We start from the raw sequence: 10,457 nt of genomic DNA, 5'->3' as shown, positions 1-10,457 counted from the left end.
TCTAATAACATTTTTTAAATTTATTTAATTATTGTTCAAGTAGAGTTTTCTGTCTTTTAATCCCATCACAGCCCACCCCACCACAGTGCTCCGCACCTCCCTCCCATTCCCACCCCCACCCTTAGTTTTTGTCCATGTGTCCTTTATACTTGTTCCTGTGAATCCTTCCCCTTTTCCCCTGAAATTCCCTCCCCTCTCCCCTCCAAACCCTGTCAGCCTGTTCTGTATTTCAGCGATTTTGGTTATATTTTGCTTCCTTGTTTGTTTTCTTGTTTAGGTTCCTGTTAGAGGTGAGATCATATGGTATTTGTCTTTCACCACCTGGCTTGTTTCACTCAGTCTTGAATGTGACACCAAAAGTAATGGCAAAAAATAGATAAATTAGATCTCATAAAAATCAAAAATTTTGCCCTGGCTGATGTGGCTCAGTGGATTGAGTGCCGGCCTGCGAACCAAAGGTTCACTGGTTCAATTCCCAATCAGGGCACATACCTGAGTTATGGAAAAGGTCCCCAGTAGGGGGCATGTGAGAGGCAACCACACATAGATGTTTCTCTCCCTCACTTTCTCCCTCCCTTCCCCTCTGTCCAAAATAATAAATAAATAAAATCTTTAAAAAACATTAGTGCTTGCTTTGGCAGCACATATACTAAAATTGGAATGATACAGAGAAGATTAGCATGGCCCCTGCACAAGGATGACATGCAAATTCGTGAAGTGTTCCATATTTCTTATACCCTCAGAACCCTGAAACACCAATCCAAAAGAACCTATGCACCCCGATGTTCATAGCAGCACAATTTACAATAGCCGAGTGCTGGAGGCAACCTAGGTGCCCATCAGTAAATGAATGGATCAAAAAACTATGGTACATTTACACAATGGAATCCTATGCAACCGATAGAAAGAAGGAGCTCCTACCCTTTGCAACAGGATGGATGGAACTGAAAAGCATTATGCTGAGTGAAATAAGCCAGGTGGTGAAAGACAAATACCATATGATCTTACCTTTAACAGGAACCTAAATAACAAAACAAACAAGCAAGCAAAATATAAACAAAGACACTGAAATAGAGAACAGGCTGACATTGTCCAGAGGGGAGAGGGGAGGAACTTCAGGGGTAAAGGGGAAGGGTTTATAGGAACAAGTATAAAAGACACATGGACAAAAACTAGGGGTGGGGGTTGGAAATGAGAGGGAGGGGGAAGGGTTGGGTGGGTGGGCTGAAATGNAAGATGATATAAGAAACCTCCATGTAATAAGGACAGGGGTTGAACTCAAGATACAAAGTTTCAATATAGTGTGAATTCCCCTAGAAAAGGACCCATTGCCTCCTTACCTTAGCTCCTTATATGAATCTAGCCTAAATACTGAGGCAGAAGCATGAGTTTCCTTGACTACTTGTTTCCTACCATGTCAGAGACACACAATATTTTGTTTCNAGAGGGAGGGGGAAGGGTTGGGTGGGTGGGCTGAAATGGGAGTAAAAGGCAGAAAACTGTACTTGAACAAAAATTAAAATAAAAAACATTAATTTTTTGTGCATCAGAAGATACAATAAAAGGAATGAAAAGACAACCCACAGATTGGGATACAATATTTACAAATCATATATCTGAAAAGAAACTAATATTGATATTATATTGAACAATTCCCATAACTAAAAACAAAACTATTAAAATTACCAAAGAACCTGAATAGACATTTCTATTAAGAGAATGTTCAAATGGTCAATAAACACATAAAAAGATGCTTAACATTACAAACCAATAAGAAAATGAAAATCACAGTGAAGTATTGATTTATACTCATTAGGGCATAGAAATCAGAAACCAGATCAAGACTGAATCTTGCCCCATCACTTCCTTTTGAAATGGTGAAAATTTTCTGGAAATGATTAGTGGCAGTGGTTGCACAACATCATGGATGTTCTAATGCTACTAAATTATACACACATTCAGGAAAACTGGAATGCTACATTATATATTATGCCATAATAAAAAAGAATCTTAAAATATATAATGATGGCTTGCTTGAGAAAAGGCACCAACTACAGAAGAAATCACTTTATGAATTTGCTCATATAACTTTGGACCTGGATTGGGAGCCACATATAAGATTAGAGTTGAGCTAAGGAAAATATCTGTTCTTCAATACACAACAAATAGTAAGAAATAAAAAGCCTTGCCCTGACTGGTGTGGTTCAGTTGAGTGTCGTCCTGCAGACCAAAAGATTGCTTGTTTCTTACTCAGGGCACATACCTAAGTTTCAGGCAAGGTCACTAGTTGGGGCCATGTGGGAGGCAACCAATCCATGTTTCTCTCCTCTCTTTCTCCCTCCCTTCCCCTTTCTCTAAAAATAAATAAATAAAATCTTTTTAAAAAGAAATAAAGAGCTGTCATGCCAAATGAGGGAAAATTCAGAAGATGAGGCAGGAGTCCCCTTGAAGCATGAGGTAGAAGCTATTAGAACATGATCACTGGCAAATAATTGAACAAGACAATAGTGTCTGTGATTTTTTTCAGCCACATTTGTACTCTCTTTTTACCTGAGTCCAGTTCTACAGTGAAAAAAACACAAACCAGCTTTGGCAGCCTTAGATCCCAGCTACAATGCCTTCATGATGCCAGATAGCATGGCAGACAAAAGGCTATAACAACAGCAACAAACACTGGTTTTATTTTTTCCTTTATCTTTTTATGTTAATTTAAATTCTACCATTTCTGAAAAACCGTTTACACAGAATTCAGTCAGTCTGCCCCAGCACATCACATTTCTATTTAATCAGAATGCTAATGCAAGAGCTCAGTAAAAAATACCTCATTATTTTCAAAGCTGCTCCTAAAAAAGACTAGTGGAGCAAGAGAACAATGGAAAAGTACTACAGCTAAGAAACCTGTGAGATCTATTACTTTACTTTTCTGGTTTTTTTTTTTTTGGTGTGTGTGTGTGTGTGTGTGTGTGTGTGTGTGTGTGTGAATCTGGGCACCTTCGCAATTAATAAATGCCTAGTGATAAATACTATAACTGCTATTAAGAGTTCACTGTCAGTTTCATCATCTTTACATTCATGCATGAATTTTCCATTCATTATATATGCAAATATTTATTGGACACTTACTATGAATCAGGCACTATTCCAGACAAAGAAAATACAGCGGTGAACAAAACGTAAAATTCTCTGACCTCATGAAGAATACACTTCCTCTTCCTCTTCTTCTTCCCAATGCTGCCTCTTTTCTTATCTAATAAACTGAGTGACCTGGGTTCTAGACCTAACTCAGGCACTAATTAAATTAATAACATTGACTAATATTTCTGCACTGAGATAACCTTGTACGGATCTTAAAGAAACATACTCATCTGGAAGCTATGGAGAACCCCCACATCAATTTAATGAAGCCTCTATTATCCAGGAACTCATAGACCAGTAGGAAAGCCAGACATGAACCCAGAAACGTGTAATACAAGCTTTAAGTCAAGAGAGAAAAGAAACAAAACTGTAATAAGGAGGGACACAGAGTTATTTCCAGTTTGTGAAGGTCTAGAAGGATGCTACTAAATCCTTATGTGATGGGGAAGATTGGGGGAGTGTTAATGGACAGCTTTCATAGCAGAATGTACAAAGCAGTAGGGTGGTGGTGAGGGCTCTATAGGAGAAAAATAAGAGTACGACATTTTGTTGGATTACATTGGAAAAAACAAACACTAAAGTTATATGAAGTTTTATGGTAAAAGTCACCTAGATATTTTAAACTATATTTCATTGGTTATTACAGTTGTCCCAATTGCCCCCCTTGGCACCCCTCTGCTTAGTACCCTCTTCCCTCCAGCAAACTGCCCAACTTAGTTCATGTCCATGGGTCATGCACTTAAGTCCTTAGGTTTCTCCATTTCTTCCTACTCTTAACATTCCCTCACACACCTATTTTCTACCTGCCAATCCTGTTTCTTATACCCTGTACCTCTAAGGCCATTCTCCCCTTTGCACATTTCCGCTGATTACGCTCCCAATGATCACGCTCCCAATGATCTCCACATTTATGATTCTGTTCCTGTTCTGGTTGTCTGCTTAGTTAGTTAGTTAGTTAGTTAGTTTGCTTTTTAGAGGCATTTGTTGATAATTATGAACTATCCTTTATGTAGCTGCCTCCTTTTCTTATCACAGTAATTATTTTAATCTTATATATTTCTTTTTTTCCTTTTTCTTTGTTTAATTTAATGATTGCTCAAGTACAGTTTTCTTTTACTCCCATCCCACTGCCCCAATGCTACCCACCTCCCTCCCATTTCCACCCCGCTTAGTTGTTGTCCATGTGTCCTTTGTACTAGTTCCTGTAAATCCTCCCCCATTTTTCCCCTGAAACTCCCTCCCCTCTCACCTCTGGTCACTATGCCCCTGTTCTCTATTTCAGTGTCTTTGGTTACATTTTGCTTGCTTGTTTGTTTTGTTGTTTAGATTCCTGTTAGAGGTGAGATCATATGGTATTTATCTTTCAAGGCTTGGCTTGTTTCACTCAGCATAACATTTTCCATTTTCATCCATGCTGTTGCACAGGGTATAACTTCCTTCTTTCTATCAGCTGCATAGAATTCCATTGTGTATATGTACCATGGTTTTTTGATCCATTCATTTACTGACGGGCATCTAGGTTGCTTCCAGATCTTGGCTATTGTAAACTGTGCTATTAACATTGGGGTGCACAGGTTCTTTTGGATTGGTGTTTTAGGGTTCTTAGGATATAATGCTAGCAGTAGTCCGTTTTTAGTTTTCTGAGAAAATTCCATACTGTTTTCCATAGTGGTTGTAACAGTCTGCAATCCCACCAACAATGGGTTAGGGTCCCCTCTTCTCCACAACCTCTCCAACACGTGTTTGTTGCTTTCTTTATGATGGCCATTCTGACCAGTGTAAAGTGGTATCTCATTGTGGTTTTAATTTGCATCTCTCTGATAGCTAGTGATATTGTGCATCTTTGCATGTGTCTCTGGATCTTCTGTATGTCCTCCTTGGAGAAATGTCTGTTCAAGTCCTTCGCCCATTTTGTCATTGGGTTGCTCGTCCTCCTAGAGTGGAGTCGGGTAAGTTCTTCCTATATTTTGGAGATTAAACCCTTGTCTGAGGTATCATTGGCAAATGTGTTTTCCCATACAGTTGGTTGTCTTTTTATTTTAATACTATTTTCTTTATCCGTGCAAAAGCTTATTATTTTGATGAGATCCCACTTGTATATTCTTTCCTTTATGACCCTAGCTCTAGGGGACATATCAGTAAAAATGTTACTGCATGAAATATCAGATTTTCCTGCCTATGTTCTCCTCTAGGATTTTAATGGTGTCATGGCTTATATTTAAGTATTTTATCCACCTTGAATTTATTCTGGTATATGGTGTAAGTTGGTGCTCTAGTTTCTTTTCTTTTTTTTTTTTGCATGTAGCTGTCCAGTTCTCCCAAAACCATTTGTTGAAGAGGCTATTATTAGCCCATTTTATGTTGCTGCCCCATTTGTCAAATATTAATCGACTGTAGAGATTTTGGATTATTTCTGGGCTCTGTGTTCTGTTCCATTGGTCTATGTGCCTGTTTTGATGCCAGTACCAGGCTGTTTTGATTACAGTGGCCTTGTAATACTGTTTGGTATCAGGTACTGTGATCCCTCTTACTTTGTTCCTCTTTCTCAAAATTGCAGCTGTCATTTAGAGTCATTTATGGTTCCATATGAATTTTTGAAGTGTTTGTTCTATGTCTGTGAAGTATATCATTTGTAGTTTAATAGGCATTGCATTGAATCTGTAAATTGGTTTGAGTAGTATGGACATTTTGATGTTAATTCTTCCAATCCATGAACACAATATATGTTTCCATTTATTTGGGTCTTCCTTGATTTCTTTCTTCAGTGTTGTGTGGTTTTCAGCAAGCAGGTCTTTTACCTCCTTGTTTAGGTTTAATTCTAGGTATTTTATTTTTCTTTTTGCTATATCAAGTGGGATTTTTTCTTCATTTCTGCTTCTGCTTTTTCATTGTTTGTATACAAGAATGTCTTTGATTTCTGGATATTGACTTTGTATCCTGCTGTTTTGCCAAATTCATTTATTAGGTCAAGCAGTTTTGGGGTAGACTCTATAGGATTTTCCATGTACACTATCATGTCATCTGCAAACAATGACAGTTTTGTTTCCTCCTTTCCAATTTGGATGCCTTTTATTTCCTTTTCTTGTCTGATCGCTGTGGCTATAACTTCCATCACTATACTGAATAGAAGTTGTGAAAGTGGGCAACCTTGTCTTGTTCCTGATCTTAGTGGCAAGGATTTTAATTTTTGCCCATTGAGTATGATGTTGGCTGTAGGTCTCTCATATATGGCCTTTATTATATTGAGGAGTGCTTCCGCTATTTCCACTTTGCTGAGTGTTTTTATCATGAATGGGTGTTCTACCTTATTAAAACCTTTTTCCACATCTATTGATATGATCATGTAATTTTTTACCTTGCTTTTATGTGATGTATTACATTTACTGATTTGCGAATATTGAGCCATCCTTGCATCCCTGGGATGAATCCCATTTGGTCATGGTGTATGATCTTTTTAATATATTCTTGGATGCGATTCAATAATATTTTGTTGAGGATTTTAGCATCTATGTTCATCAGAGATATTGGCCTGAAGTTTTTTTTCTTTGTTGTGTGTTTGTCTGATTTTGGAATTAAGATGGTGCTGGCTTCATAAAAAGAGTATGGGAGTCTTCAATTATTTTGGATTTTTTGGAATAGCCTGGGAAGAATAGGGGTTAGCTCTTCCTTAAATGCTTTGTAGAATTCTCTTGTGAAACGATCTGATCCAGGGCTTTTGTGCTTCGGGAGATTTTTGATTACTGCTTCAATTTCATTTGCTGTTATTGGTCTGTTCAGGTTTTCTGCTTCTTCTTCATTGAATTTTGAAAGATGATATTTTTCTAGAAATTTGTCCATTTCACCTAAGTTTTCAAATTACTTGGCATACACTTCTTCATAGTAATTTCTTACAATCCTTTGTATTACTGTGGCATCAGTTGTAATCTCTCCTCTTTCATTTGATTGTGTTTGTTTGGGTTCTTTTTTTCTTTTTTTTTAAAGATTTTATTTATTTCTTTACCTTTAGAGGGGGAGAGGGAGAGAAACATCAATATATGGTTGCCTTTTGTGCATCCCCTGCTGGGAGTTGGCCTGCAGGGAACCGGCCTGCAACCCAGGTATGTGCCCTGACTGTGAATCGAACCGTGATCCTCTGGTTCGCAGGCCTGTGCTCAATCCACTGAGGTACACCAGCCAGGCCTGGGTCTTTTTTTCTTGATGAGGTTGCTTAAAGGCTTGTCTATTTTCTTTATCTTTTCAAAAAACTAGCTCCTGGATTCATTGATTCTTAGAATTGTGCTTTTAGTCTCTACGTCATTTAATTCTTCTCTGATCTTGGTTATTTCCTTCCTTCTACTTGCTCTGGGCTCTCTTTGTTGTTGTTCCTCGTATTCTTGTAGGCGTAGGGTTAGGTTATTTGTTTTAAATGTTTCTATCATCTTTAGGTAAGCCTGTATTGCTATGAACTTCCCTCTCAGGTCTGCCTTTGCTGTTTCCCATAAGTTCTGGGTTGTTGTGAGTTCATTTTCATTTGCTTCCGGAAACTTTTTGATTTCTCCCAGAATTTTATTCCTGACCCATTCATTGTTTAATAGCATGTTATTCAATCTCCATGATTTTGAATGCTTTGAGTCTTTTCTCTTGGGGTTGATTTCCAGTTTCAGTCCCTTGTGATTGGAGAAAATGCTCGGGATGATTTCAATTTTCTTGAATTTGTTGAGACTTGTTTTGTGTCCTATCATGTGGTCTATCTTTGAAAATGTTCCATGTGCATTTGAAAAGAATGTGTATTTAGCTTCTTTGGGATGAAGGGCTCTATACATATCAGTTAAGTCCATTTCATCTAGGGCGGTGTTCACTTCCACAATATCTGTTGATATTTTGTTTGGAAGATCTGTCCATTTTGACAGTGGGGTGTTAAAATCTCCTACTATAATTGTGTTGCTGTCAATATCTTTCTAGAAGTCCTCTAACATTTTCCTTATATATTTGGGCGCTCCTATGTTGGGTGCATATATATCTATGATGTTAATGTCTTCTTGGTGGATTCTTCCCTTGAGTATTATGAAGTGACCTTCTGGGTCTCTCTTTATGGCCCTTTTTTTTTGAAGTCTATTTTGTCTTATATGAGAATTGCTACCCTGGCTTTTTTTTCTTGTCCATTTGGTTGGAAAATTTGTTTTCAGCCTTTCACTTTTAGTCTGTGATGATCTTTTGTCCTGAGGTGGGTCTCCTGTAGGCAGCATATGTGTGGGTCATGCTTTCTTATCCATTCAGCTATTCTATGTCTTTTGATTGGAGCATTTAATCCATTTACATTTGAAGTTATTATCGATAGGTACTTATTGTCATTTTTATACCTTTATTACTCATTCTCTCTCTTTTCCTTCCTTTCCTTAAAGCAGACCTTTTAGTATTTCTTCCAGAGCTGGTTTGCTGGAGGTGTATTGTTTTGCAGTTCTTTTGTCTTGGAATGTCTTTATTTGGCCTTCTATCTTGATTGCAAGCCTTGCAGGGTAAGGTAACCTTGGTTGCAGGCCTCTGGTTCTCATTACTTGGAATATTTATTGCCATTCTCTTTTTGCTTGGAACGTTTCCATTGAGAAGTCAGCAGCTAAACTTATTGGGGCTCCCTTGTATGTTACTTCATTTTTCCCCCTAGCTGCCTTTAAGATTCTCTTTGTCTTGGAATTTTGCCATTTTAATGATGATGTATCTTTAAGTGGGTCTCTTTGGGTTTCTCTTGATTGGGACTCTGTGATTCCTGGATTTGTGTGACTTTTTCTCTTATCTAGTTAGAGAAGTTTTCCATCGTTACTTTTTCAAATAGGTTTTCTGTCCCTTGCTCTTCTTCTCGTTCTGGTATTCCTATTATTTGGATATTATTATGTTTTATATTGTCTTGCATTTCTCTTAATCCCTCTTCATTCTTTGAGCCTCTTTTCTTTTTCTTGCTTTCTCAGTTTTTTTCTGCTTTGTCCTTCAACTCGCTGATTGTATCTTCTGCTTCATTGATCCTGCTTTTGATTCCTTCCACTGTGTTCTTCAGCTCCGAAATTGTATTCTTCATTTCCTATTGACCCTTGCTGATAGTTTCTATTTCCTTTTTCATTTTAGAAAGGATAGAAAGAAGATAAGGCTCTTGTTGAGGAGGGATGGTTTGTGATTTGGATCTAGAAAGGACTGAGGTTCAGGGAGGTCAGATTCTGAGGTAAGGAGAATAAAGGACGGTAAATAGGTGTAGTGTGAGAGAGAATAGAGTTAACCACTACAGTATTATAGTTCAGGAAACAGTGAAGTAGGCTAAGATCTGGGAGTGGTGTTGAATAGTATTTATAATAGTATATAACAGCTATTATTTACAATAATATTAGAGCAACAATCATATGACAGAATCTATGATAAACCAAGATTGGGGAGTATTAGACCTTCGGTACTGTGCTAACTGGGCAAGGGGAACTACAGGATAGTAAATTAGCAATACACTATGATTGAGGGACAGGGGGAACATGTCAAGTGATACTATCTTTCCAGCCAAGGTAAAGAAGGCTATACAGAAAGAGGAGAAATACAAAGATACTATTAAAATAAAAGATGTAAGAATAATTTAAAAAATACAAATATGCAGTAACTAGTAGTTTTTCTGTTATAGCAAAGTGAATTTTGTCTCTCTGTCTCTACTGTTGGGATGTCCCCTCTTTGAGTCCAACTCTTGTCTTCTTGCCGTTTCAAGTCTTTTGTCTCACTTGTGAGAGCAGGGCGAAAAGAATCTTCATTTCTTCCTTTATGTTGTAGTTGTACTCAATGAATTCTTCGAGCATCCAGATTACCAGTGTTTTGAACTCTGTAGCTGATAGGTTGGCTATCTTTGTTTTGTTTAGTTCTTTTTCTGGGATCTTGTTTTGTTCTTTCATTTTGGCCAAATTTCCTTCTTTCCTCAATTTGGCAACATCCCTGTGTTTGTTTCTGTATATTAGGTAGAGCTGCTTTGACTCCCTGTTAAAGACATCTATCTTGATGAATATAGCTTCTTTAAATCCTTGGTTGTTGGATTTACATACAGTTCAATTTTCTGACAGTTCTGGATGTTTCTTGTTTTAAGACTTAGTTGTAATCCTTTTTGTGGTTGCACAAGGAGGCAAAGTGTGTCTGTCTACACAGCCATCTTGACCAGAAGTCCAGCCACCTAGATATGTTTTGCTTGTAGATTCAGTTTAGGTAATATCACAGGCATATCTTCAGGAGCTTGTTGCCCCTTCCTTTCCATCGGAAATATTTGGATCAAAAGTTTTGATAAACTAAGTCTTGCTGTAACTCCCTTCAATTAGTGGTGATCAGCTTTC

At 37.6% G+C, this 10,457-nt stretch overlaps 1 non-coding gene across 1 annotated transcript; it reads left to right on the top strand.

Annotated features, from left to right (window-relative positions):
• The first annotated feature begins 625 nt into the window (after nt 1-625).
• On the top strand, nt 626-732 carry LOC118986952 (U6 spliceosomal RNA). The gene has a single exon (XR_005066486.1). It is a non-coding gene; the product is annotated as a U6 spliceosomal RNA (small nuclear RNA).
• Nucleotides 733-10,457: the final 9,725 nt, after the last annotated feature.

The sequence above is a fragment of the Sturnira hondurensis genome, unplaced genomic scaffold (assembly GCF_014824575.4).
Source record: "Sturnira hondurensis isolate 20B ecotype Veracruz unplaced genomic scaffold, ASM1482457v3 Scaffold0004711, whole genome shotgun sequence".
In the NCBI taxonomy this organism is placed as follows: Eukaryota; Metazoa; Chordata; class Mammalia; order Chiroptera; family Phyllostomidae; genus Sturnira; species Sturnira hondurensis.
The sequence above is the reverse complement of the archived record's forward strand: the minus strand, read 5'-3'. Positions and strand labels throughout refer to the sequence as shown.